The 22,695-nt window shown below is 47.7% G+C and overlaps 16 non-coding genes across 16 annotated transcripts; all 16 read left to right on the forward strand.

The window, feature by feature from the left end:
* The first annotated feature begins 188 nt into the window (after positions 1 to 188).
* On the forward strand, positions 189 to 379 carry LOC142696815 (U2 spliceosomal RNA). Its single transcript, XR_012864669.1, has one exon. It is a non-coding gene; the product is annotated as a U2 spliceosomal RNA (small nuclear RNA).
* Positions 380 to 1,687: 1,308 nt separating this feature from the next.
* On the forward strand, positions 1,688 to 1,878 carry LOC142696816 (U2 spliceosomal RNA). Its single transcript, XR_012864670.1, has one exon. It is a non-coding gene; the product is annotated as a U2 spliceosomal RNA (small nuclear RNA).
* A 1,296-nt stretch (positions 1,879 to 3,174) lies between these two features.
* LOC142696817 (U2 spliceosomal RNA) lies at positions 3,175 to 3,365 on the forward strand. The gene has a single exon (XR_012864671.1). It is a non-coding gene; the product is annotated as a U2 spliceosomal RNA (small nuclear RNA).
* A 1,292-nt stretch (positions 3,366 to 4,657) lies between these two features.
* On the forward strand, positions 4,658 to 4,848 carry LOC142696818 (U2 spliceosomal RNA). The gene has a single exon (XR_012864672.1). It is a non-coding gene; the product is annotated as a U2 spliceosomal RNA (small nuclear RNA).
* Positions 4,849 to 6,132: 1,284 nt separating this feature from the next.
* Positions 6,133 to 6,323, forward strand: LOC142696819 (U2 spliceosomal RNA). The gene has a single exon (XR_012864673.1). It is a non-coding gene; the product is annotated as a U2 spliceosomal RNA (small nuclear RNA).
* A 1,280-nt stretch (positions 6,324 to 7,603) lies between these two features.
* LOC142696821 (U2 spliceosomal RNA) lies at positions 7,604 to 7,794 on the forward strand. Its single transcript, XR_012864674.1, has one exon. It is a non-coding gene; the product is annotated as a U2 spliceosomal RNA (small nuclear RNA).
* Positions 7,795 to 9,093: 1,299 nt separating this feature from the next.
* LOC142696822 (U2 spliceosomal RNA) lies at positions 9,094 to 9,284 on the forward strand. Its single transcript, XR_012864675.1, has one exon. It is a non-coding gene; the product is annotated as a U2 spliceosomal RNA (small nuclear RNA).
* A 1,292-nt stretch (positions 9,285 to 10,576) lies between these two features.
* Positions 10,577 to 10,767, forward strand: LOC142696823 (U2 spliceosomal RNA). Its single transcript, XR_012864676.1, has one exon. It is a non-coding gene; the product is annotated as a U2 spliceosomal RNA (small nuclear RNA).
* Positions 10,768 to 12,067: 1,300 nt separating this feature from the next.
* On the forward strand, positions 12,068 to 12,258 carry LOC142696824 (U2 spliceosomal RNA). The gene has a single exon (XR_012864677.1). It is a non-coding gene; the product is annotated as a U2 spliceosomal RNA (small nuclear RNA).
* Positions 12,259 to 13,550: 1,292 nt separating this feature from the next.
* Positions 13,551 to 13,741, forward strand: LOC142696578 (U2 spliceosomal RNA). Its single transcript, XR_012864460.1, has one exon. It is a non-coding gene; the product is annotated as a U2 spliceosomal RNA (small nuclear RNA).
* A 1,300-nt stretch (positions 13,742 to 15,041) lies between these two features.
* Positions 15,042 to 15,232, forward strand: LOC142696825 (U2 spliceosomal RNA). Its single transcript, XR_012864678.1, has one exon. It is a non-coding gene; the product is annotated as a U2 spliceosomal RNA (small nuclear RNA).
* A 1,292-nt stretch (positions 15,233 to 16,524) lies between these two features.
* Positions 16,525 to 16,715, forward strand: LOC142696567 (U2 spliceosomal RNA). The gene has a single exon (XR_012864450.1). It is a non-coding gene; the product is annotated as a U2 spliceosomal RNA (small nuclear RNA).
* A 1,276-nt stretch (positions 16,716 to 17,991) lies between these two features.
* On the forward strand, positions 17,992 to 18,182 carry LOC142696827 (U2 spliceosomal RNA). Its single transcript, XR_012864680.1, has one exon. It is a non-coding gene; the product is annotated as a U2 spliceosomal RNA (small nuclear RNA).
* Positions 18,183 to 19,474: 1,292 nt separating this feature from the next.
* Positions 19,475 to 19,665, forward strand: LOC142696828 (U2 spliceosomal RNA). Its single transcript, XR_012864681.1, has one exon. It is a non-coding gene; the product is annotated as a U2 spliceosomal RNA (small nuclear RNA).
* A 1,288-nt stretch (positions 19,666 to 20,953) lies between these two features.
* On the forward strand, positions 20,954 to 21,144 carry LOC142696556 (U2 spliceosomal RNA). The gene has a single exon (XR_012864440.1). It is a non-coding gene; the product is annotated as a U2 spliceosomal RNA (small nuclear RNA).
* A 1,285-nt stretch (positions 21,145 to 22,429) lies between these two features.
* LOC142696829 (U2 spliceosomal RNA) lies at positions 22,430 to 22,620 on the forward strand. Its single transcript, XR_012864682.1, has one exon. It is a non-coding gene; the product is annotated as a U2 spliceosomal RNA (small nuclear RNA).
* The last annotated feature ends 75 nt before the right edge of the window (positions 22,621 to 22,695 follow it).

Below are 22,695 nucleotides of genomic sequence, written 5' to 3' on the forward strand. Positions count from 1 at the left end.
GCATTGTGGTGCAAGCAAAAGAAGCAAATCCTGTCTGGCTTCCTCTCCGGCCTTTATTCACCTCCCGTGTAGCTGTGAGTGTGTGAGCCTGCAGGGCCCCATGGAATTGCCTAGAAGTAGGCTGAATCGCTGCAAGGGCTGAACAGCAGTATCGGGCAGGCTCGGGCAACGCGCGGCCCGTTCGGGTTATCGCTTCTCGGCCTTTTGGCTAAGATCAAGTGTAGTATCTGTTCTTATCAGTTTAATATCTGATACGTCCCCTATCTGGGGACCATATATTAAATGGATTTTTAGAACAGGGAGATGGAAATAGAGCTTGCTCTGTCCACTCCACGCATTGACCTGGTATTGCAGTATTTCCAGGACCGGTGCACCCTTTCCTTATGTGTTGACTAAAAGCAGATTCCAAAAGTGTTTTTTGTCTTTGCTATTGTTTCTGTCTTTCTGAAGGGATCTCCCCTTTTAATCCCATTATTTCAACACCTGTTGGACAATGCATGAGTGATAATGAGCTCATTGATTAAATGCAATTAATGAATAGATTGCCACCTCTTGTTGTGTGTCGTCTGTGTTTCTGTGTTTCCGGCATTTCACATTGGAACACCTCATTCACCTTCCTTGTCTTCTCTCCGCCCTCCCTTTTAGGTAAGTTAAAGAGCTGCACCTGAGCCAGCCACTGATTGATTGATTGATTGATTGATTGATTGATTGATTGATTGATTGATTGATTGATTGATTGATTGATTGATGCAGCACAACAGTCAAATAGTGGAGTGGAGTAGGGGAACAGCAAACAGCCAATAAAGCAGCCCGCCCGCTCGCCTGCCCGCCACAATGGACCTACCTGTGTACACTAGATGGATGTGATGGAATGTACTGTCGTCCCTACATTTCAAGAAGAAGTAAGAATTGCAGTTGCAACAAAGCCTTGCTTGCCTACAAAGAGAGCAGCAATTTGGATTTGTTACTATGTTACCTAGAAGAATAACAAACTGTGCAAGGATGGAGGTTGTAGGAGCAAGGAGAAGTTGTCTGTAAAGTTGGTGGATGCCTATTTTCCATTTTGCAGTCCCTTGTCTCCCTCTTGTGGCCTCCTGGAGGCAACTAGCTGTGCAAAAAAAAGACAGCCTGGCGGCCGGCTGTTGCAGTGTTGCCCTCTCAGGCAACACTGAGTGACTGACTGAGCCTCACCGTCTTATATAAAGTTCAGACGGAACTTTGCACGTGTCATAGTGGAGCCCTCAGGATTCCAGAGCCAGCTTTCTGACATCATAATGGGGCCTCAGAGATAAAAGCCTGGGCCCAGGCAGTGTTGGTCAGTGCTGCTCAGCAGGCAGCACTGGACTGGACTGGATTACAGCTGATACAAGGTGTGAAGGAACAAGGGGTGGCTGTGGGCATGCACTTGCTGCCGCTGCCAGTGTTTATCTGCATGGCAGCAGGGCATTTGGGCGTTGCCAGGAAGGCGTTTTTATGTAGATTCCTCCTCTTTCAGCACTGCATTGTGGTGCAAGCAAAAGAAGCAAATCCTGTCTGGCTTCCTCTCCGGCCTTTATTCACCTCCCGTGTAGCTGTGAGTGTGTGAGCCTGCAGGGCCCCATGGAATTGCCTAGAAGTAGGCTGAATCGCTGCAAGGGCTGAACAGCAGTATCGGGCAGGCTCGGGCAACGCGCGGCCCGTTCGGGTTATCGCTTCTCGGCCTTTTGGCTAAGATCAAGTGTAGTATCTGTTCTTATCAGTTTAATATCTGATACGTCCCCTATCTGGGGACCATATATTAAATGGATTTTTAGAACAGGGAGATGGAAATAGAGCTTGCTCTGTCCACTCCACGCATTGACCTGGTATTGCAGTATTTCCAGGACCGGTGCACCCTTTCCTTATGTGTTGACTAAAAGCAGATTCCAAAAGTGTTTTTTGTCTTTGCTATTGTTTCTGTCTTTCTGAAGGGATCTCCCCTTTTAATCCCATTATTTCAACACCTGTTGGACAATGCATGAGTGATAATGAGCTCATTGATTAAATGCAATTAATGAATAGATTGCCACCTCTTGTTGTGTGTCGTCTGTGTTTCTGTGTTTCCGGCATTTCACATTGGAACACCTCATTCACCTTCCTTGTCTTCTCTCCGCCCTCCCTTTTAGGTAAGTTAAAGAGCTGCACCTGAGCCAGCCACTGATTGATTGATTGATTGATTGATTGATTGATTGATTGATTGATTGATTGATTGATTGATGCAGCACAACAGTCAAATAGTGGAGTGGAGTAGGGGAACAGCAAACAGCCAATAAAGCAGCCCGCCCGCTCGCCTGCCCGCCACAATGGACCTACCTGTGTACACTAGATGGATGTGATGGAATGTACTGTCGTCCCTACATTTCAAGAAGAAGTAAGAATTGCAGTTGCAACAAAGCCTTGCTTGCCTACAAAGAGAGCAGCAATTTGGATTTGTTACTATGTTACCTAGAAGAATAACAAACTGTGCAAGGATGGAGGTTGTAGGAGCAAGGAGAAGTTGTCTGTAAAGTTGGTGGATGCCTATTTTCCATTTTGCAGTCCCTTGTCTCCCTCTTGTGGCCTCCTGGAGGCAACTAGCTGTGCAAAAAAAAGACAGCCTGGCGGCCGGCTGTTGCAGTGTTGCCCTCTCAGGCAACACTGAGTGACTGACTGAGCCTCACCGTCTTATATAAAGTTCAGACGGAACTTTGCACGTGTCATAGTGGAGCCCTCAGGATTCCAGAGCCAGCTTTCTGACATCATAATGGGGCCTCAGAGATAAAAGCCTGGGCCCAGGCAGTGTTGGTCAGTGCTGCTCAGCAGGCAGCACTGGACTGGACTGGATTACAGCTGATACAAGGTGTGAAGGAACAAGGGGTGGCTGTGGGCATGCACTTGCTGCCGCTGCCAGTGTTTATCTGCATGGCAGCAGGGCATTTGGGCGTTGCCAGGAAGGCGTTTTTATGTAGATTCCTCCTCTTTCAGCACTGCATTGTGGTGCAAGCAAAAGAAGCAAATCCTGTCTGGCTTCCTCTCCGGCCTTTATTCACCTCCCGTGTAGCTGTGAGTGTGTGAGCCTGCAGGGCCCCATGGAATTGCCTAGAAGTAGGCTGAATCGCTGCAAGGGCTGAACAGCAGTATCGGGCAGGCTCGGGCAACGCGCGGCCCGTTCGGGTTATCGCTTCTCGGCCTTTTGGCTAAGATCAAGTGTAGTATCTGTTCTTATCAGTTTAATATCTGATACGTCCCCTATCTGGGGACCATATATTAAATGGATTTTTAGAACAGGGAGATGGAAATAGAGCTTGCTCTGTCCACTCCACGCATTGACCTGGTATTGCAGTATTTCCAGGACCGGTGCACCCTTTCCTTATGTGTTGACTAAAAGCAGATTCCAAAAGTGTTTTTTGTCTTTGCTATTGTTTCTGTCTTTCTGAAGGGATCTCCCCTTTTAATCCCATTATTTCAACACCTGTTGGACAATGCATGAGTGATAATGAGCTCATTGATTAAATGCAATTAATGAATAGATTGCCACCTCTTGTTGTGTGTCGTCTGTGTTTCTGTGTTTCCGGCATTTCACATTGGAACACCTCATTCACCTTCCTTGTCTTCTCTCCGCCCTCCCTTTTAGGTAAGTTAAAGAGCTGCACCTGAGCCAGCCACTGATTGATTGATTGATTGATTGATTGATTGATTGATTGATTGATTGATTGATTGATGCAGCACAACAGTCAAATAGTGGAGTGGAGTAGGGGAACAGCAAACAGCCAATAAAGCAGCCCGCCCGCTCGCCTGCCCGCCACAATGGACCTACCTGTGTACACTAGATGGATGTGATGGAATGTACTGTCGTCCCTACATTTCAAGAAGAAGTAAGAATTGCAGTTGCAACAAAGCCTTGCTTGCCTACAAAGAGAGCAGCAATTTGGATTTGTTACTATGTTACCTAGAAGAATAACAAACTGTGCAAGGATGGAGGTTGTAGGAGCAAGGAGAAGTTGTCTGTAAAGTTGGTGGATGCCTATTTTCCATTTTGCAGTCCCTTGTCTCCCTCTTGTGGCCTCCTGGAGGCAACTAGCTGTGCAAAAAAAAGACAGCCTGGCGGCCGTCTGTTGCAGTGTTGCCCTCTCAGGCAACACTGAGTGACTGACTGAGCCTCACCGTCTTATATAAAGTTCAGACGGAACTTTGCACGTGTCATAGTGGAGCCCTCAGGATTCCAGAGCCAGCTTTCTGACATCATAATGGGGCCTCAGAGATAAAAGCCTGGGCCCAGGCAGTGTTGGTCAGTGCTGCTCAGCAGGCAGCACTGGACTGGACTGGATTACAGCTGATACAAGGTGTGAAGGAACAAGGGGTGGCTGTGGGCATGCACTTGCTGCCGCTGCCAGTGTTTATCTGCATGGCAGCAGGGCATTTGGGCGTTGCCAGGAAGGCGTTTTTATGTAGATTCCTCCTCTTTCAGCACTGCATTGTGGTGCAAGCAAAAGAAGCAAATCCTGTCTGGCTTCCTCTCCGGCCTTTATTCACCTCCCGTGTAGCTGTGAGTGTGTGAGCCTGCAGGGCCCCATGGAATTGCCTAGAAGTAGGCTGAATCGCTGCAAGGGCTGAACAGCAGTATCGGGCAGGCTCGGGCAACGCGCGGCCCGTTCGGGTTATCGCTTCTCGGCCTTTTGGCTAAGATCAAGTGTAGTATCTGTTCTTATCAGTTTAATATCTGATACGTCCCCTATCTGGGGACCATATATTAAATGGATTTTTAGAACAGGGAGATGGAAATAGAGCTTGCTCTGTCCACTCCACGCATTGACCTGGTATTGCAGTATTTCCAGGACCGGTGCACCCTTTCCTTATGTGTTGACTAAAAGCAGATTCCAAAAGTGTTTTTTGTCTTTGCTATTGTTTCTGTCTTTCTGAAGGGATCTCCCCTTTTAATCCCATTATTTCAACACCTGTTGGACAATGCATGAGTGATAATGAGCTCATTGATTAAATGCAATTAATGAATAGATTGCCACCTCTTGTTGTGTGTCGTCTGTGTTTCTGTGTTTCCGGCATTTCACATTGGAACACCTCATTCACCTTCCTTGTCTTCTCTCCGCCCTCCCTTTTAGGTAAGTTAAAGAGCTGCACCTGAGCCAGCCACTGATTGATTGATTGATTGATTGATTGATTGATTGATTGATTGATTGATTGATTGATGCAGCACAACAGTCAAATAGTGGAGGGGAACAGCAAACAGCCAATAAAGCAGCCCGCCCGCTCGCCTGCCCGCCACAATGGACCTACCTGTGTACACTAGATGGATGTGATGGAATGTACTGTCGTCCCTACATTTCAAGAAGAAGTAAGAATTGCAGTTGCAACAAAGCCTTGCTTGCCTACAAAGAGAGCAGCAATTTGGATTTGTTACTATGTTACCTAGAAGAATAACAAACTGTGCAAGGATGGAGGTTGTAGGAGCAAGGAGAAGTTGTCTGTAAAGTTGGTGGATGCCTATTTTCCATTTTGCAGTCCCTTGTCTCCCTCTTGTGGCCTCCTGGAGGCAACTAGCTGTGCAAAAAAAAGACAGCCTGGCGGCCGGCTGTTGCAGTGTTGCCCTCTCAGGCAACACTGAGTGACTGACTGAGCCTCACCGTCTTATATAAAGTTCAGACGGAACTTTGCACGTGTCATAGTGGAGCCCTCAGGATTCCAGAGCCAGCTTTCTGACATCATAATGGGGCCTCAGAGATAAAAGCCTGGGCCCAGGCAGTGTTGGTCAGTGCTGCTCAGCAGGCAGCACTGGACTGGACTGGATTACAGCTGATACAAGGTGTGAAGGAACAAGGGGTGGCTGTGGGCATGCACTTGCTGCCGCTGCCAGTGTTTATCTGCATGGCAGCAGGGCATTTGGGCGTTGCCAGGAAGGCGTTTTTATGTAGATTCCTCCTCTTTCAGCACTGCATTGTGGTGCAAGCAAAAGAAGCAAATCCTGTCTGGCTTCCTCTCCGGCCTTTATTCACCTCCCGTGTAGCTGTGAGTGTGTGAGCCTGCAGGGCCCCATGGAATTGCCTAGAAGTAGGCTGAATCGCTGCAAGGGCTGAACAGCAGTATCGGGCAGGCTCGGGCAACGCGCGGCCCGTTCGGGTTATCGCTTCTCGGCCTTTTGGCTAAGATCAAGTGTAGTATCTGTTCTTATCAGTTTAATATCTGATACGTCCCCTATCTGGGGACCATATATTAAATGGATTTTTAGAACAGGGAGATGGAAATAGAGCTTGCTCTGTCCACTCCACGCATTGACCTGGTATTGCAGTATTTCCAGGACCGGTGCACCCTTTCCTTATGTGTTGACTAAAAGCAGATTCCAAAAGTGTTTTTTGTCTTTGCTATTGTTTCTGTCTTTCTGAAGGGATCTCCCCTTTTAATCCCATTATTTCAACACCTGTTGGACAATGCATGAGTGATAATGAGCTCATTGATTAAATGCAATTAATGAATAGATTGCCACCTCTTGTTGTGTGTCGTCTGTGTTTCTGTGTTTCCGGCATTTCACATTGGAACACCTCATTCACCTTCCTTGTCTTCTCTCCGCCCTCCCTTTTAGGTAAGTTAAAGAGCTGCACCTGAGCCAGCCACTGATTGATTGATTGATTGATTGATTGATTGATTGATTGATTGATGCAGCACAACAGTCAAATAGTGGAGTGGAGTAGGGGAACAGCAAACAGCCAATAAAGCAGCCCGCCCGCTCGCCTGCCCGCCACAATGGACCTACCTGTGTACACTAGATGGATGTGATGGAATGTACTGTCGTCCCTACATTTCAAGAAGAAGTAAGAATTGCAGTTGCAACAAAGCCTTGCTTGCCTACAAAGAGAGCAGCAATTTGGATTTGTTACTATGTTACCTAGAAGAATAACAAACTGTGCAAGGATGGAGGTTGTAGGAGCAAGGAGAAGTTGTCTGTAAAGTTGGTGGATGCCTATTTTCCATTTTGCAGTCCCTTGTCTCCCTCTTGTGGCCTCCTGGAGGCAACTAGCTGTGCAAAAAAAAGACAGCCTGGCGGCCGGCTGTTGCAGTGTTGCCCTCTCAGGCAACACTGAGTGACTGACTGAGCCTCACCGTCTTATATAAAGTTCAGACGGAACTTTGCACGTGTCATAGTGGAGCCCTCAGGATTCCAGAGCCAGCTTTCTGACATCATAATGGGGCCTCAGAGATAAAAGCCTGGGCCCAGGCAGTGTTGGTCAGTGCTGCTCAGCAGGCAGCACTGGACTGGACTGGATTACAGCTGATACAAGGTGTGAAGGAACAAGGGGTGGCTGTGGGCATGCACTTGCTGCCGCTGCCAGTGTTTATCTGCATGGCAGCAGGGCATTTGGGCGTTGCCAGGAAGGCGTTTTTATGTAGATTCCTCCTCTTTCAGCACTGCATTGTGGTGCAAGCAAAAGAAGCAAATCCTGTCTGGCTTCCTCTCCGGCCTTTATTCACCTCCCGTGTAGCTGTGAGTGTGTGAGCCTGCAGGGCCCCATGGAATTGCCTAGAAGTAGGCTGAATCGCTGCAAGGGCTGAACAGCAGTATCGGGCAGGCTCGGGCAACGCGCGGCCCGTTCGGGTTATCGCTTCTCGGCCTTTTGGCTAAGATCAAGTGTAGTATCTGTTCTTATCAGTTTAATATCTGATACGTCCCCTATCTGGGGACCATATATTAAATGGATTTTTAGAACAGGGAGATGGAAATAGAGCTTGCTCTGTCCACTCCACGCATTGACCTGGTATTGCAGTATTTCCAGGACCGGTGCACCCTTTCCTTATGTGTTGACTAAAAGCAGATTCCAAAAGTGTTTTTTGTCTTTGCTATTGTTTCTGTCTTTCTGAAGGGATCTCCCCTTTTAATCCCATTATTTCAACACCTGTTGGACAATGCATGAGTGATAATGAGCTCATTGATTAAATGCAATTAATGAATAGATTGCCACCTCTTGTTGTGTGTCGTCTGTGTTTCTGTGTTTCCGGCATTTCACATTGGAACACCTCATTCACCTTCCTTGTCTTCTCTCCGCCCTCCCTTTTAGGTAAGTTAAAGAGCTGCACCTGAGCCAGCCACTGATGATTGATTGATTGATTGATTGATTGATTGATTGATTGATTGATTGATTGATTGATTGATGCAGCACAACAGTCAAATAGTGGAGTGGAGTAGGGGAACAGCAAACAGCCAATAAAGCAGCCCGCCCGCTCGCCTGCCCGCCACAATGGACCTACCTGTGTACACTAGATGGATGTGATGGAATGTACTGTCGTCCCTACATTTCAAGAAGAAGTAAGAATTGCAGTTGCAACAAAGCCTTGCTTGCCTACAAAGAGAGCAGCAATTTGGATTTGTTACTATGTTACCTAGAAGAATAACAAACTGTGCAAGGATGGAGGTTGTAGGAGCAAGGAGAAGTTGTCTGTAAAGTTGGTGGATGCCTATTTTCCATTTTGCAGTCCCTTGTCTCCCTCTTGTGGCCTCCTGGAGGCAACTAGCTGTGCAAAAAAAAGACAGCCTGGCGGCCGGCTGTTGCAGTGTTGCCCTCTCAGGCAACACTGAGTGACTGACTGAGCCTCACCGTCTTATATAAAGTTCAGACGGAACTTTGCACGTGTCATAGTGGAGCCCTCAGGATTCCAGAGCCAGCTTTCTGACATCATAATGGGGCCTCAGAGATAAAAGCCTGGGCCCAGGCAGTGTTGGTCAGTGCTGCTCAGCAGGCAGCACTGGACTGGACTGGATTACAGCTGATACAAGGTGTGAAGGAACAAGGGGTGGCTGTGGGCATGCACTTGCTGCCGCTGCCAGTGTTTATCTGCATGGCAGCAGGGCATTTGGGCGTTGCCAGGAAGGCGTTTTTATGTAGATTCCTCCTCTTTCAGCACTGCATTGTGGTGCAAGCAAAAGAAGCAAATCCTGTCTGGCTTCCTCTCCGGCCTTTATTCACCTCCCGTGTAGCTGTGAGTGTGTGAGCCTGCAGGGCCCCATGGAATTGCCTAGAAGTAGGCTGAATCGCTGCAAGGGCTGAACAGCAGTATCGGGCAGGCTCGGGCAACGCGCGGCCCGTTCGGGTTATCGCTTCTCGGCCTTTTGGCTAAGATCAAGTGTAGTATCTGTTCTTATCAGTTTAATATCTGATACGTCCCCTATCTGGGGACCATATATTAAATGGATTTTTAGAACAGGGAGATGGAAATAGAGCTTGCTCTGTCCACTCCACGCATTGACCTGGTATTGCAGTATTTCCAGGACCGGTGCACCCTTTCCTTATGTGTTGACTAAAAGCAGATTCCAAAAGTGTTTTTTGTCTTTGCTATTGTTTCTGTCTTTCTGAAGGGATCTCCCCTTTTAATCCCATTATTTCAACACCTGTTGGACAATGCATGAGTGATAATGAGCTCATTGATTAAATGCAATTAATGAATAGATTGCCACCTCTTGTTGTGTGTCGTCTGTGTTTCTGTGTTTCCGGCATTTCACATTGGAACACCTCATTCACCTTCCTTGTCTTCTCTCCGCCCTCCCTTTTAGGTAAGTTAAAGAGCTGCACCTGAGCCAGCCACTGATTGATTGATTGATTGATTGATTGATTGATTGATTGATTGATTGATTGATTGATGCAGCACAACAGTCAAATAGTGGAGTGGAGTAGGGGAACAGCAAACAGCCAATAAAGCAGCCCGCCCGCTCGCCTGCCCGCCACAATGGACCTACCTGTGTACACTAGATGGATGTGATGGAATGTACTGTCGTCCCTACATTTCAAGAAGAAGTAAGAATTGCAGTTGCAACAAAGCCTTGCTTGCCTACAAAGAGAGCAGCAATTTGGATTTGTTACTATGTTACCTAGAAGAATAACAAACTGTGCAAGGATGGAGGTTGTAGGAGCAAGGAGAAGTTGTCTGTAAAGTTGGTGGATGCCTATTTTCCATTTTGCAGTCCCTTGTCTCCCTCTTGTGGCCTCCTGGAGGCAACTAGCTGTGCAAAAAAAAGACAGCCTGGCGGCCGGCTGTTGCAGTGTTGCCCTCTCAGGCAACACTGAGTGACTGACTGAGCCTCACCGTCTTATATAAAGTTCAGACGGAACTTTGCACGTGTCATAGTGGAGCCCTCAGGATTCCAGAGCCAGCTTTCTGACATCATAATGGGGCCTCAGAGATAAAAGCCTGGGCCCAGGCAGTGTTGGTCAGTGCTGCTCAGCAGGCAGCACTGGACTGGACTGGATTACAGCTGATACAAGGTGTGAAGGAACAAGGGGTGGCTGTGGGCATGCACTTGCTGCCGCTGCCAGTGTTTATCTGCATGGCAGCAGGGCATTTGGGCGTTGCCAGGAAGGCGTTTTTATGTAGATTCCTCCTCTTTCAGCACTGCATTGTGGTGCAAGCAAAAGAAGCAAATCCTGTCTGGCTTCCTCTCCGGCCTTTATTCACCTCCCGTGTAGCTGTGAGTGTGTGAGCCTGCAGGGCCCCATGGAATTGCCTAGAAGTAGGCTGAATCGCTGCAAGGGCTGAACAGCAGTATCGGGCAGGCTCGGGCAACGCGCGGCCCGTTCGGGTTATCGCTTCTCGGCCTTTTGGCTAAGATCAAGTGTAGTATCTGTTCTTATCAGTTTAATATCTGATACGTCCCCTATCTGGGGACCATATATTAAATGGATTTTTAGAACAGGGAGATGGAAATAGAGCTTGCTCTGTCCACTCCACGCATTGACCTGGTATTGCAGTATTTCCAGGACCGGTGCACCCTTTCCTTATGTGTTGACTAAAAGCAGATTCCAAAAGTGTTTTTTGTCTTTGCTATTGTTTCTGTCTTTCTGAAGGGATCTCCCCTTTTAATCCCATTATTTCAACACCTGTTGGACAATGCATGAGTGATAATGAGCTCATTGATTAAATGCAATTAATGAATAGATTGCCACCTCTTGTTGTGTGTCGTCTGTGTTTCTGTGTTTCCGGCATTTCACATTGGAACACCTCATTCACCTTCCTTGTCTTCTCTCCGCCCTCCCTTTTAGGTAAGTTAAAGAGCTGCACCTGAGCCAGCCACTGATTGATTGATTGATTGATTGATTGATTGATTGATTGATTGATTGATTGATTGATTGATTGATGCAGCACAACAGTCAAATAGTGGAGTGGAGTAGGGGAACAGCAAACAGCCAATAAAGCAGCCCGCCCGCTCGCCTGCCCGCCACAATGGACCTACCTGTGTACACTAGATGGATGTGATGGAATGTACTGTCGTCCCTACATTTCAAGAAGAAGTAAGAATTGCAGTTGCAACAAAGCCTTGCTTGCCTACAAAGAGAGCAGCAATTTGGATTTGTTACTATGTTACCTAGAAGAATAACAAACTGTGCAAGGATGGAGGTTGTAGGAGCAAGGAGAAGTTGTCTGTAAAGTTGGTGGATGCCTATTTTCCATTTTGCAGTCCCTTGTCTCCCTCTTGTGGCCTCCTGGAGGCAACTAGCTGTGCAAAAAAAAGACAGCCTGGCGGCCGGCTGTTGCAGTGTTGCCCTCTCAGGCAACACTGAGTGACTGACTGAGCCTCACCGTCTTATATAAAGTTCAGACGGAACTTTGCACGTGTCATAGTGGAGCCCTCAGGATTCCAGAGCCAGCTTTCTGACATCATAATGGGGCCTCAGAGATAAAAGCCTGGGCCCAGGCAGTGTTGGTCAGTGCTGCTCAGCAGGCAGCACTGGACTGGACTGGATTACAGCTGATACAAGGTGTGAAGGAACAAGGGGTGGCTGTGGGCATGCACTTGCTGCCGCTGCCAGTGTTTATCTGCATGGCAGCAGGGCATTTGGGCGTTGCCAGGAAGGCGTTTTTATGTAGATTCCTCCTCTTTCAGCACTGCATTGTGGTGCAAGCAAAAGAAGCAAATCCTGTCTGGCTTCCTCTCCGGCCTTTATTCACCTCCCATGTAGCTGTGAGTGTGTGAGCCTGCAGGGCCCCATGGAATTGCCTAGAAGTAGGCTGAATCGCTGCAAGGGCTGAACAGCAGTATCGGGCAGGCTCGGGCAACGCGCGGCCCGTTCGGGTTATCGCTTCTCGGCCTTTTGGCTAAGATCAAGTGTAGTATCTGTTCTTATCAGTTTAATATCTGATACGTCCCCTATCTGGGGACCATATATTAAATGGATTTTTAGAACAGGGAGATGGAAATAGAGCTTGCTCTGTCCACTCCACGCATTGACCTGGTATTGCAGTATTTCCAGGACCGGTGCACCCTTTCCTTATGTGTTGACTAAAAGCAGATTCCAAAAGTGTTTTTTGTCTTTGCTATTGTTTCTGTCTTTCTGAAGGGATCTCCCCTTTTAATCCCATTATTTCAACACCTGTTGGACAATGCATGAGTGATAATGAGCTCATTGATTAAATGCAATTAATGAATAGATTGCCACCTCTTGTTGTGTGTCGTCTGTGTTTCTGTGTTTCCGGCATTTCACATTGGAACACCTCATTCACCTTCCTTGTCTTCTCTCCGCCCTCCCTTTTAGGTAAGTTAAAGAGCTGCACCTGAGCCAGCCACTGATTGATTGATTGATTGATTGATTGATTGATTGATTGATTGATTGATTGATTGATGCAGCACAACAGTCAAATAGTGGAGTGGAGTAGGGGAACAGCAAACAGCCAATAAAGCAGCCCGCCCGCTCGCCTGCCCGCCACAATGGACCTACCTGTGTACACTAGATGGATGTGATGGAATGTACTGTCGTCCCTACATTTCAAGAAGAAGTAAGAATTGCAGTTGCAACAAAGCCTTGCTTGCCTACAAAGAGAGCAGCAATTTGGATTTGTTACTATGTTACCTAGAAGAATAACAAACTGTGCAAGGATGGAGGTTGTAGGAGCAAGGAGAAGTTGTCTGTAAAGTTGGTGGATGCCTATTTTCCATTTTGCAGTCCCTTGTCTCCCTCTTGTGGCCTCCTGGAGGCAACTAGCTGTGCAAAAAAAAGACAGCCTGGCGGCCGGCTGTTGCAGTGTTGCCCTCTCAGGCAACACTGAGTGACTGACTGAGCCTCACCGTCTTATATAAAGTTCAGACGGAACTTTGCACGTGTCATAGTGGAGCCCTCAGGATTCCAGAGCCAGCTTTCTGACATCATAATGGGGCCTCAGAGATAAAAGCCTGGGCCCAGGCAGTGTTGGTCAGTGCTGCTCAGCAGGCAGCACTGGACTGGACTGGATTACAGCTGATACAAGGTGTGAAGGAACAAGGGGTGGCTGTGGGCATGCACTTGCTGCCGCTGCCAGTGTTTATCTGCATGGCAGCAGGGCATTTGGGCGTTGCCAGGAAGGCGTTTTTATGTAGATTCCTCCTCTTTCAGCACTGCATTGTGGTGCAAGCAAAAGAAGCAAATCCTGTCTGGCTTCCTCTCCGGCCTTTATTCACCTCCCGTGTAGCTGTGAGTGTGTGAGCCTGCAGGGCCCCATGGAATTGCCTAGAAGTAGGCTGAATCGCTGCAAGGGCTGAACAGCAGTATCGGGCAGGCTCGGGCAACGCGCGGCCCGTTCGGGTTATCGCTTCTCGGCCTTTTGGCTAAGATCAAGTGTAGTATCTGTTCTTATCAGTTTAATATCTGATACGTCCCCTATCTGGGGACCATATATTAAATGGATTTTTAGAACAGGGAGATGGAAATAGAGCTTGCTCTGTCCACTCCACGCATTGACCTGGTATTGCAGTATTTCCATGACCGGTGCACCCTTTCCTTATGTGTTGACTAAAAGCAGATTCCAAAAGTGTTTTTTGTCTTTGCTATTGTTTCTGTCTTTCTGAAGGGATCTCCCCTTTTAATCCCATTATTTCAACACCTGTTGGACAATGCATGAGTGATAATGAGCTCATTGATTAAATGCAATTAATGAATAGATTGCCACCTCTTGTTGTGTGTCGTCTGTGTTTCTGTGTTTCCGGCATTTCACATTGGAACACCTCATTCACCTTCCTTGTCTTCTCTCCGCCCTCCCTTTTAGGTAAGTTAAAGAGCTGCACCTGAGCCAGCCACTGATTGATTGATTGATTGATTGATTGATTGATTGATTGATTGATTGATTGATTGATTGATTGATTGATGCAGCACAACAAATAGTGGAGTGGAGTAGGGGAACAGCAAACAGCCAATAAAGCAGCCCGCCCGCTCGCCTGCCCGCCACAATGGACCTACCTGTGTACACTAGATGGATGTGATGGAATGTACTGTCGTCCCTACATTTCAAGAAGAAGTAAGAATTGCAGTTGCAACAAAGCCTTGCTTGCCTACAAAGAGAGCAGCAATTTGGATTTGTTACTATGTTACCTAGAAGAATAACAAACTGTGCAAGGATGGAGGTTGTAGGAGCAAGGAGAAGTTGTCTGTAAAGTTGGTGGATGCCTATTTTCCATTTTGCAGTCCCTTGTCTCCCTCTTGTGGCCTCCTGGAGGCAACTAGCTGTGCAAAAAAAAGACAGCCTGGCGGCCGGCTGTTGCAGTGTTGCCCTCTCAGGCAACACTGAGTGACTGACTGAGCCTCACCGTCTTATATAAAGTTCAGACGGAACTTTGCACGTGTCATAGTGGAGCCCTCAGGATTCCAGAGCCAGCTTTCTGACATCATAATGGGGCCTCAGAGATAAAAGCCTGGGCCCAGGCAGTGTTGGTCAGTGCTGCTCAGCAGGCAGCACTGGACTGGACTGGATTACAGCTGATACAAGGTGTGAAGGAACAAGGGGTGGCTGTGGGCATGCACTTGCTGCCGCTGCCAGTGTTTATCTGCATGGCAGCAGGGCATTTGGGCGTTGCCAGGAAGGCGTTTTTATGTAGATTCCTCCTCTTTCAGCACTGCATTGTGGTGCAAGCAAAAGAAGCAAATCCTGTCTGGCTTCCTCTCCGGCCTTTATTCACCTCCCGTGTAGCTGTGAGTGTGTGAGCCTGCAGGGCCCCATGGAATTGCCTAGAAGTAGGCTGAATCGCTGCAAGGGCTGAACAGCAGTATCGGGCAGGCTCGGGCAACGCGCGGCCCGTTCGGGTTATCGCTTCTCGGCCTTTTGGCTAAGATCAAGTGTAGTATCTGTTCTTATCAGTTTAATATCTGATACGTCCCCTATCTGGGGACCATATATTAAATGGATTTTTAGAACAGGGAGATGGAAATAGAGCTTGCTCTGTCCACTCCACGCATTGACCTGGTATTGCAGTATTTCCAGGACCGGTGCACCCTTTCCTTATGTGTTGACTAAAAGCAGATTCCAAAAGTGTTTTTTGTCTTTGCTATTGTTTCTGTCTTTCTGAAGGGATCTCCCCTTTTAATCCCATTATTTCAACACCTGTTGGACAATGCATGAGTGATAATGAGCTCATTGATTAAATGCAATTAATGAATAGATTGCCACCTCTTGTTGTGTGTCGTCTGTGTTTCTGTGTTTCCGGCATTTCACATTGGAACACCTCATTCACCTTCCTTGTCTTCTCTCCGCCCTCCCTTTTAGGTAAGTTAAAGAGCTGCACCTGAGCCAGCCACTGATTGATTGATTGATTGATTGATTGATTGATTGATTGATTGATTGATTGATTGATGCAGCACAACAGTCAAATAGTGGAGTGGAGTAGGGGAACAGCAAACAGCCAATAAAGCAGCCCGCCCGCTCGCCTGCCCGCCACAATGGACCTACCTGTGTACACTAGATGGATGTGATGGAATGTACTGTCGTCCCTACATTTCAAGAAGAAGTAAGAATTGCAGTTGCAACAAAGCCTTGCTTGCCTACAAAGAGAGCAGCAATTTGGATTTGTTACTATGTTACCTAGAAGAATAACAAACTGTGCAAGGATGGAGGTTGTAGGAGCAAGGAGAAGTTGTCTGTAAAGTTGGTGGATGCCTATTTTCCATTTTGCAGTCCCTTGTCTCCCTCTTGTGGCCTCCTGGAGGCAACTAGCTGTGCAAAAAAAAGACAGCCTGGCGGCCGGCTGTTGCAGTGTTGCCCTCTCAGGCAACACTGAGTGACTGACTGAGCCTCACCGTCTTATATAAAGTTCAGACGGAACTTTGCACGTGTCATAGTGGAGCCCTCAGGATTCCAGAGCCAGCTTTCTGACATCATAATGGGGCCTCAGAGATAAAAGCCTGGGCCCAGGCAGTGTTGGTCAGTGCTGCTCAGCAGGCAGCACTGGACTGGACTGGATTACAGCTGATACAAGGTGTGAAGGAACAAGGGGTGGCTGTGGGCATGCACTTGCTGCCGCTGCCAGTGTTTATCTGCATGGCAGCAGGGCATTTGGGCGTTGCCAGGAAGGCGTTTTTATGTAGATTCCTCCTCTTTCAGCACTGCATTGTGGTGCAAGCAAAAGAAGCAAATCCTGTCTGGCTTCCTCTCCGGCCTTTATTCACCTCCCGTGTAGCTGTGAGTGTGTGAGCCTGCAGGGCCCCATGGAATTGCCTAGAAGTAGGCTGAATCGCTGCAAGGGCTGAACAGCAGTATCGGGCAGGCTCGGGCAACGCGCGGCCCGTTCGGGTTATCGCTTCTCGGCCTTTTGGCTAAGATCAAGTGTAGTATCTGTTCTTATCAGTTTAATATCTGATACGTCCCCTATCTGGGGACCATATATTAAATGGATTTTAAGAACAGGGAGATGGAAATAGAGCTTGCTCTGTCCACTCCACGCATTGACCTGGTATTGCAGTATTTCCAGGACCGGTGCACCCTTTCCTTATGTGTTGACTAAAAGCAGATTCCAAAAGTGTTTTTTGTCTTTGCTATTGTTTCTGTCTTTCTGAAGGGATCTCCCCTTTTAATCCCATTATTTCAACACCTGTTGGACAATGCATGAGTGATAATGAGCTCATTGATTAAATGCAATTAATGAATAGATTGCCACCTCTTGTTGTGTGTCGTCTGTGTTTCTGTGTTTCCGGCATTTCACATTGGAACACCTCATTCACCTTCCTTGTCTTCTCTCCGCCCTCCCTTTTAGGTAAGTTAAAGAGCTGCACCTGAGCCAGCCACTGATTGATTGATTGATTGATTGATTGATTGATTGATTGATGCAGCACAACAGTCAAATAGTGGAGTGGAGTAGGGGAACAGCAAACAGCCAATAAAGCAGCCCGCCCGCTCGCCTGCCCGCCACAATGGACCTACCTGTGTACACTAGATGGATGTGATGGAATGTACTGTCGTCCCTACATTTCAAGAAGAAGTAAGAATTGCAGTTGCAACAAAGCCTTGCTTGCCTACAAAGAGAGCAGCAATTTGGATTTGTTACTATGTTACCTAGAAGAATAACAAACTGTGCAAGGATGGAGGTTGTAGGAGCAAGGAGAAGTTGTCTGTAAAGTTGGTGGATGCCTATTTTCCATTTTGCAGTCCCTTGTCTCCCTCTTGTGGCCTCCTGGAGGCAACTAGCTGTGCAAAAAAAAGACAGCCTGGCGGCCGGCTGTTGCAGTGTTGCCCTCTCAGGCAACACTGAGTGACTGACTGAGCCTCACCGTCTTATATAAAGTTCAGACGGAACTTTGCACGTGTCATAGTGGAGCCCTCAGGATTCCAGAGCCAGCTTTCTGACATCATAATGGGGCCTCAGAGATAAAAGCCTGGGCCCAGGCAGTGTTGGTCAGTGCTGCTCAGCAGGCAGCACTGGACTGGACTGGATTACAGCTGATACAAGGTGTGAAGGAACAAGGGGTGGCTGTGGGCATGCACTTGCTGCCGCTGCCAGTGTTTATCTGCATGGCAGCAGGGCATTTGGGCGTTGCCAGGAAGGCGTTTTTATGTAGATTCCTCCTCTTTCAGCACTGCATTGTGGTGCAAGCAAAAGAAGCAAATCCTGTCTGGCTTCCTCTCCGGCCTTTATTCACCTCCCGTGTAGCTGTGAGTGTGTGAGCCTGCAGGGCCCCATGGAATTGCCTAGAAGTAGGCTGAATCGCTGCAAGGGCTGAACAGCAGTATCGGGCAGGCTCGGGCAACGCGCGGCCCGTTCGGGTTATCGCTTCTCGGCCTTTTGGCTAAGATCAAGTGTAGTATCTGTTCTTATCAGTTTAATATCTGATACGTCCCCTATCTGGGGACCATATATTAAATGGATTTTTAGAACAGGGAGATGGAAATAGAGCTTGCTCTGTCCACTCCACGCATTGACCTGGTATTGCAGTATTTCCAGGACCGGTGCACCCTTTCCTTATGTGTTGACTAAAAGCAGATTCCAAAAGTGTTTTTTGTCTTTGCTATTGTTTCTGTCTTTCTGAAGGGATCTCCCCTTTTAATCCCATTATTTCAACACCTGTTGGACAATGCATGAGTGATAATGAGCTCATTGATTAAATGCAATTAATGAATAGATTTCCACCTCTTGTTGTGTGTCGTCTGTGTTTCTGTGTTTCCGGCATTTCACATTGGAACACCTCATTCACCTTCCTTGTCTTCTCTCCGCCCTCCCTTTTAGGTAAGTTAAAGAGCTGCACCTGAGCCAGCCACTGATTGATTGATTGATTGATTGATTGATTGATTGATTGATTGATTGATTGATTGATGCAGCACAACAGTCAAATAGTGGAGTGGAGTAGGGGAACAGCAAACAGCCAATAAAGCAGCCCGCCCGCTCGCCTGCCCGCCACAATGGACCTACCTGTGTACACTAGATGGATGTGATGGAATGTACTGTCGTCCCTACATTTCAAGAAGAAGTAAGAATTGCAGTTGCAACAAAGCCTTGCTTGCCTACAAAGAGAGCAGCAATTTGGATTTGTTACTATGTTACCTAGAAGAATAACAAACTGTGCAAGGATGGAGGTTGTAGGAGCAAGGAGAAGTTGTCTGTAAAGTTGGTGGATGCCTATTTTCCATTTTGCAGTCCCTTGTCTCCCTCTTGTGGCCTCCTGGAGGCAACTAGCTGTGCAAAAAAAAGACAGCCTGGCGGCCGGCTGTTGCAGTGTTGCCCTCTCAGGCAACACTGAGTGACTGACTGAGCCTCACCGTCTTATATAAAGTTCAGACGGAACTTTGCACGTGTCATAGTGGAGCCCTCAGGATTCCAGAGCCAGCTTTCTGACATCATAATGGGGCCTCAGAGATAAAAGCCTGGGCCCAGGCAGTGTTGGTCAGTGCTGCTCAGCAGGCAGCACTGGACTGGACTGGATTACAGCTGATACAAGGTGTGAAGGAACAAGGGGTGGCTGTGGGCATGCACTTGCTGCCGCTGCCAGTGTTTATCTGCATGGCAGCAGGGCATTTGGGCGTTGCCAGGAAGGCGTTTTTATGTAGATTCCTCCTCTTTCAGCACTGCATTGTGGTGCAAGCAAAAGAAGCAAATCCTGTCTGGCTTCCTCTCCGGCCTTTATTCACCTCCCGTGTAGCTGTGAGTGTGTGAGCCTGCAGGGCCCCATGGAATTGCCTAGAAGTAGGCTGAATCGCTGCAAGGGCTGAACAGCAGTATCGGGCAGGCTCGGGCAACGCGCGGCCCGTTCGGGTTATCGCTTCTCGGCCTTTTGGCTAAGATCAAGTGTAGTATCTGTTCTTATCAGTTTAATATCTGATACGTCCCCTATCTGGGGACCATATATTAAATGGATTTTTAGAACAGGGAGATGGAAATAGAGCTTGCTCTGTCCACTCCACGCATTGACCTGGTATTGCAGTATTTCCAGGACCGGTGCACCCTTTCCTTATGTGTTGACTAAAAGCAGATTCCAAAAGTGTTTTTTGTCTTTGCTATTGTTTCTGTCTTTCTGAAGGGATCTCCCCTTTTAATCCCATTATTTCAACACCTGTTGGACAATGCATGAGTGATAATGAGCTCATTGATTAAATGCAATTAATGAATAGATTGCCACCTCTTGTTGTGTGTCGTCTGTGTTTCTGTGTTTCCGGCATTTCACATTGGAACACCTCATTCACCTTCCTTGTCTTCTCTCCGCCCTCCCTTTTAGGTAAGTTAAAGAGCTGCACCTGAGCCAGCCACTGATTGATTGATTGATTGATTGATTGATTGATTGATTGATTGATTGATTGATGCAGCACAACAGTCAAATAGTGGAGTGGAGTAGGGGAACAGCAAACAGCCAATAAAGCAGCCCGCCCGCTCGCCTGCCCGCCACAATGGACCTACCTGTGTACACTAGATGGATGTGATGGAATGTACTGTCGTCCCTACATTTCAAGAAGAAGTAAGAATTGCAGTTGCAACAAAGCCTTGCTTGCCTACAAAGAGAGCAGCAATTTGGATTTGTTACTATGTTACCTAGAAGAATAACAAACTGTGCAAGGATGGAGGTTGTAGGAGCAAGGAGAAGTTGTCTGTAAAGTTGGTGGATGCCTATTTTCCATTTTGCAGTCCCTTGTCTCCCTCTTGTGGCCTCCTGGAGGCAACTAGCTGTGCAAAAAAAAGACAGCCTGGCGGCCGGCTGTTGCAGTGTTGCCCTCTCAGGCAACACTGAGTGACTGACTGAGCCTCACCGTCTTATATAAAGTTCAGACGGAACTTTGCACGTGTCATAGTGGAGCCCTCAGGATTCCAGAGCCAGCTTTCTGACATCATAATGGGGCCTCAGAGATAAAAGCCTGGGCCCAGGCAGTGTTGGTCAGTGCTGCTCAGCAGGCAGCACTGGACTGGACTGGATTACAGCTGATACAAGGTGTGAAGGAACAAGGGGTGGCTGTGGGCATGCACTTGCTGCCGCTGCCAGTGTTTATCTGCATGGCAGCAGGGCATTTGGGCGTTGCCAGGAAGGCGTTTTTATGTAGATTCCTCCTCTTTCAGCACTGCATTGTGGTGCAAGCAAAAGAAGCAAATCCTGTCTGGCTTCCTCTCCGGCCTTTATTCACCTCCCGTGTAGCTGTGAGTGTGTGAGCCTGCAGGGCCCCATGGAATTGCCTAGAAGTAGGCTGAATCGCTGCAAGGGCTGAACAGCAGTATCGGGCAGGCTCGGGCAACGCGCGTCCCGTTCGGGTTATCGCTTCTCGGCCTTTTGGCTAAGATCAAGTGTAGTATCTGTTCTTATCAGTATAATATCTGATACGTCCCCTATCTGGGGACCATATATTAAATGGATTTTTAGAACAGGGAGATGGAAATAGAGCTTGCTCTGTCCACTCCACGCATTGACCTGGTATTGCAGTATTTCCAGGACCGGTGCACCCTTTCCTTATGTGTTGACTAAAAGCAGATTCCAAAAGTGTTTTTTGTCTTTGCTATTGTTTCTGTCTTTCTGAAGGGATCTCCCCTTTTAATCCCATTATTTCAACACCTGTTGGACAATGCATGAGTGATAATGAGCTCATTGATTAAATGCAATTAATGAATAGATTGCCACCTCTTGTTGTGTGTCGTCTGTGTTTCTGTGTTTCCGGCATTTCACATTGGAACACCTCATTCACCTTCCTTGTCTTCTCTCCGCCCTCCCTTTTAGGTAAGTTAAAGAGCTGCACCTGAGCCAGCCACTGATTGATTGATTGATTGATTGATTGATTGATTGATTGATTGATTGATGCAGCACAACAGTCAAATAGTGGAGTGGAGTAGGGGAACAGCAAACAGCCAATAAAGCAGCCCGCCCGCTCGCCTGCCCGCCACAATGGACCTACCTGTGTACACTAGATGGATGTGATGGAATGTACTGTCGTCCCTACATTTCAAGAAGAAGTAAGAATTGCAGTTGCAACAAAGCCTTGCTTGCCTACAAAGAGAGCAGCAATTTGGATTTGTTACTATGTTACCTAGAAGAATAACAAACTGTGCAAGGATGGAGGTTGTAGGAGCAAGGAGAAGTTGTCTGTAAAGTTGGTGGATGCCTATTTTCCATTTTGCAGTCCCTTGTCTCCCTCTTGTGGCCTCCTGGAGGCAACTAGCTGTGCAAAAAAAAAGACAGCCTGGCGGCCGGCTGTTGCAGTGTTGCCCTCTCAGGCAACACTGAGTGACTGACTGAGCCTCACCGTCTTATATAAAGTTCAGACGGAACTTTGCACGTGTCATAGTGGAGCCCTCAGGATTCCAGAGCCAGCTTTCTGACATCATAATGGGGCCTCAGAGATAAAAGCCTGGGCCCAGGCAGTGTTGGTCAGTGCTGCTCAGCAGGCAGCACTGGACTGGACTGGATTACAGCTGATACAAGGTGTGAAGGAACAAGGGGTGGCTGTGGGCATGCACTTGCTGCCGATGCCAGTGTTTATCTGCATGGCAGCAGGGCATTTGGGCGTTGCCAGGAAGGCGTTTTTATGTAGATTCCTCCTCTTTCAGCACTGCATTGTGGTGCAAGCAAAAGAAGCAAATCCTGTCTGGCTTCCTCTCCGGCCTTTATTCACCTCCCGTGTAGCTGTGAGTGTGTGAGCCTGCAGGGCCCCATGGAATTGCCTAGAAGTAGGCTGAATCGCTGCAAGGGCTGAACAGCAGTATCGGGCAGGCTCGGGCAACGCGCGGCCCGTTCGGGTTATCGCTTCTCGGCCTTTTGGCTAAGATCAAGTGTAGTATCTGTTCTTATCAGTTTAATATCTGATACGTCCCCTATCTGGGGACCATATATTAAATGGATTTTTAGAACAGGGAGATGGAAATAGAGCTTGCTCTGTCCACTCCACGCATTGACCTGGTATTGCAGTATTTCCAGGACCGGTGCACCCTTTCCTTATGTGTTGACTAAAAGCAGATTCCAAAAGTGTTTTTTGTCTTTGCTATTGTTTCTGTCTTTCTGAAGGGAT

Source organism: Rhinoderma darwinii (assembly GCF_050947455.1).
Source record: "Rhinoderma darwinii isolate aRhiDar2 chromosome 5 unlocalized genomic scaffold, aRhiDar2.hap1 SUPER_5_unloc_7, whole genome shotgun sequence".
Lineage (NCBI taxonomy): Eukaryota > Metazoa > Chordata > Amphibia > Anura > Rhinodermatidae > Rhinoderma > Rhinoderma darwinii.